A 4,869-nucleotide genomic window follows, 5' to 3' on the forward strand; every position below is an offset into this window, starting at 1 on the left:
ATAATTATGGTGATGATATTACTCTTATTTATGATATATACGTATATAGTTATTTTATGATACCGAGCTTATATAGCCGGGTATGATATCTATTGCGCGCGCACCACTGCAGATGGGTATGGACAACACCGATTTTGATAAGGTCGGGTATGGACAATACCGAGCCCTATATGGCCGGGTATGGGTGAAACCGATCCTACATGGTTGGGTATAATATAACATGTGTCTATGTATGAAATGTTTCCTCTAGAGAAAGGTTAAGTTTGCATAACAAATGTCTTAAGGAGTGTATGAGGTATAAATTGTTCACTTTATCTTATGTTATCTTCATGCTCTCATCATGTTACTATTCATGCCTTACATATTCAGTACATTTTTCGTAATGACGTCCTTTTGTTTGAGGACGCTGTGTCTATGCCCACAGGTAGAGAGGGAGACAGACCAAACCAATAGGCTGCTTCGTCAGTGATTGCATAGTAGTGCTCCTTTTGATCCGGAGCTGCAGTCGTTGGTATTATTCTTTTTGTGTATATATTTGGGCATGGCGGGGTCTTGTCCCGTCTTTATGATGTACATAATTTTCATAGAGGCTCGTAGACAAATGTGTATAGCTAGGTATTTCGTAGCCTTATCGGTTCACATTTTGTATATCATTTTGATAGCCTTGCCGACTTATATACATATGGGCATAGTATTGATATTTATGTAAAGGTGCCTATGTTCGGGGGAACTTGTGTATTTTTAGTTGTGATGATTAAGAGTTAGCCATGTGGCTTACTTGGTTATGATTATGAAAAGTATGTTGAGAGGCGCTCGGTAGGTTAACTCCGGGTGCCCGTCATAGCCCTCTGGTTGGGTCGTGACAGCACCACCACAACAAACTTATCAACCATTACAACAAAATTACTAGGCGGCAGCCCATGCTTACGGTCCACCATAAAACAACCCACCACAAATCCGTCCTCCACCGAACTACCAAAATCAATAACTACCACACGCATACAATGCTCCACGTCCTGCTTTCGAGAGGAAGCCAGCAAGAGAAATTACAACACTGCTTGAGACAAGGGCTCGACTCTTTGAAAGGCTACACACCGCGGGCATAATCCATAAAGTACCTCCAAAACCGGCTCAACCCGGGAATAGGTTTTTTTGGACTAATCAGACATGCGCTTATCATTCAGGGGTTAATGGGCACAGTACGGAGGATTGCATAAATCTCAAACACAAGATCCAAGATCTGATTGAAAAGAGAGAGATCATCCTGGAAACCGCAACTCCCAATGTAAACACAAACACCTTGCCCAACCATGGAAACAACAGAGTCCACATGATTGAAAAGGACGAAGACTGGGAAGCTTGCAGGGCATTGGTCCCCAAAATAGTTAAGTCCATTGAACAAATAGTGGCTTCCCTCACACTCCAGGATCGTCCCAATTTCAAGGTCCTAATTCTGGCAACAGAAATTCTAAAGGCTATACCAAGGTTCGGAATCTTAGTCTCAGCACCGATAGTGGTTCAGGTGGCACAGCAGATAGTGTCCGATCCCAAAGAATCAATCATTATGTAAGCAGCCATGGCCTAACGCATGACTCGCTCAGGAAGATGTTACACCCCTGAAGAATTAGCCCAAAATGCTGCGAGAAAGGAAGACACCAAGGGAAATAACTGAAGGAGAAGCCGAAGCTTTCTGGCGGCGTATGGAGCCAAAGGATTATTCAATTGTTGAGGATTTGAAGAAAACACCAGCACAAATATCGGTGTTAGCACTACTGGCCAGCTCGCCATTACACAGGTAAGCTCTCATGAAAGTGTTAAATGATGCACACGTGCCAGTAGGTACGAGCAGTGAGGATCTAGCCGGGTTAGTAGCACACACCATTGGAAAACACAAAGTTTGCTTCTCTAAAGAGGAATTGCCAGTCGAAGGAACCTGCCACAGCAGAGCTCTCTATATCACTCTAGAATGTCGTGACAAAGCCATAGGAAGAGTACTTATGGATAATGGGGCAGGGCTCAACATCTGCCCTTTAACCACATTAACACAGCTTGGCTATGACATTGGCCAAATCCACCAGAGCGGGATGAACGGCAGGGCATTCGATGGGTCCCAAAGCGATTCATTGGGAGAGATAGATCTGCACATCTAAATAGGACCTGCCTCCTTCACAACAGAGTTCCAAGTCATGGCAATCACCGCCAATTACAATCTGCTCTTGGGAAGACCATGGATACACTCTGCCGGTGTTCTACCATCAACGTTGCACCAGGTCATGAAGTTTGAGTTGCAAGGCCAAGAGATTGTATTCATAGCTGAAAAGATACGCAGAAGTACCCTTACAACATCATACCAGTGATCGAAGGAAACCCTAATGGATTAGATTTGCATGTGGTAGAATATATCGGGGCAACCCATTCTGAAGGGTAAATTGACAAACTAATCCTAACAGTCTACAAAATGATTGCCTCCACAATGCTGAGGAATGGTTTTGAGATAGTGAGAGGCCTGGGAAATGATTTGGAAGGCATAACAAAACCTTTTCCAGTCGCAAAGGAAAACTACTACTTTAGTCTGGGGTATACTCCTAGAGAAGACGAGCTTACAAAAGCCATCGGAGAGAACCAAAAAGGGGAAATCTACCTCAGCCAATTCTGGGGTTGTAGCAGTAATTTCGCACAAGGATGCCGACGCAGAGAGGCGAAGAAGCTAATGAGGGCTTGGAGATGCTGTTTCGAGAAGAGAGATGCTATGCCATCATCAAAGAAAGCCAGGAGACACCCATTATAAGTAGCCTGAGGCAGGGAGAGCGCTTGGATAGTTGGACATATACTCCCCTCTTGGCTCCTCGGTAGAGTGATGGATTTCCCTAAAAAATCCTTATCGTTAAAAACAGGCGACATCGGCCGAGGCCCAAATGATCGCCCATTTTACAAAAATTATCGTGTAATGGGAATGGTCCAACGTTATTCCAGATCAGGACCACAGTTTGTAATCAATTACTTTCGAATCAATGAAAGCCTCGATTTACACAAAAACATTATTTTTTACTAATAATAATAAAACTTTCCCTATAATCATGCATAATGGACAATAATAAAACCTAACTTTACTTTGCCTGGCCTTTTCAGTAAAAATAGTAATAAAACAACCGAAATTGTCATGACATGTCGTGAAACGAATGAGGAAAATAACAAACAAGAGTACGAGGAGTACGACGAAGAGACGATGATGCTAGAGGGCTTGGTAGAAGAGTTGGAAGAATTGGAAGATAAGAAAAATCCAAACATGGATGAAACTGAGGTGATCAACCTCGGTGATGAAGAAAATGTCAAAGAAACACGAATCCGTGCTCACTTAGAAGCACCACAGAAAGAAGAGCTCATAGCTCTGTTAAAGGAATACGTGGACGTCTTCGCCTGGTGATGCGATGATATGCCAGGATTGAGCACTGAAATAGTGGCCCATCTATTGCCCATAAAAGAAGGCTTCCCCCTGGTTAAGCAAAAGACTCGGACATTTAAGCCGGACATGAGTATCAGGATTAAGGACGAATTGGAAAAACTGATCGAGTCCAAAATAGTGAAGGTAATGTCCTACCCCACTTGGTTGGCCAACATAGTGCCAGTACCCAAGAAAGATGGAAAAATCTGAATCTATATAGACTATCGAGATCTCAACCGGGCCAGTCCAAAGGATAACTTTCCCTTTTTCGAACATCCACATTCTCATAGACAACTGCGCTAAGCATGAGTTGCAGTCTTTTATGGATTATTTCGCCGGGTACCATCAGATACTCATGAGCGAAGAAGACGCTGAGAAGACAACCTTCATCACCCCTTGACGAGTCTACCATTATCGAGTAATGTCGTTCGTCCTCAAGAATGCCGGCACTACATATATGAGAGCCATGACTACCATATTCCATTACATGATGCATCGAGAGATCGAGGCTTATGTGGATGATGTCATCACAAAGTCAACAGAATGCTCAGAACATACCACACACCTGTCTAAGTTCTTTGACAGGCCTCACAAATTCAACCTGAAGCTAAACCCAAAAAAATGCCCGTTTGGAGTGCTTGCGGGTAAATTTCTAGGGTTCATAGTTAGCAGCAGAGGCATTGAATTGGACCCTACAAAGATCAAAGCGATCCAAGAGTTATCGCCTCCCAAAACCCAGAAAGAAGTCATGAGCTTCTCGGGAAGGCCGAACTACATTGGGCTATTCATAGCCCAGTCAACGGTGATTAGGGAACCAATCCTCAAATTACCCAAGAAAGACGCTCCCACAAAGTGGACGGAGGAGTGCCAAGAGGCATTCGATAAAATCAAGAAATACCTTTCCAATCCTCCTATCCTAGTGCTACCCAGGCAAGAGAGTCCTTTGCTACCGTACCTGTCAGTATCAGAAATTGCTTTTGGGTGCATGCCCGCCTAACATGATGAAGAAGGCAAAAAGGAACATGCCATATATTACCTAAGCAAGAAATTCACATCCTGCGAGTCAAGATACACACTCGTAGAGAAAACATGTTGTGCCCTGACATGGATCACCCAAAATCTAAGACATTACTTGTCGGTGTTTACCACTCATCTTATATCCAGAATGGATCCACTAAGGCACATCTTTCGACAACCGATGCCCGTGAAAAAGTTAGCTAAATGGCAGATGCTACTAAGTGAATTCGACATTGTGTACGGTGCACAAAAGGTAATCAAAGGGAAAGCCCTAGCCGACTTTCTAGCGGAAAGTCCCGTCGATGCTGAACTCGAACCATTACGAACTTTCTTCCCAAATTAGGAAGTAATGGCTATGGAAAGAATAAGTGGCCGATCCCTATTCGGTATGGATACTGTTCATTGATGGA

The sequence above is a fragment of the Lycium barbarum genome, chromosome 9, assembly GCF_019175385.1.
Source record: "Lycium barbarum isolate Lr01 chromosome 9, ASM1917538v2, whole genome shotgun sequence".
NCBI lineage: Eukaryota > Viridiplantae > Streptophyta > Magnoliopsida > Solanales > Solanaceae > Lycium > Lycium barbarum.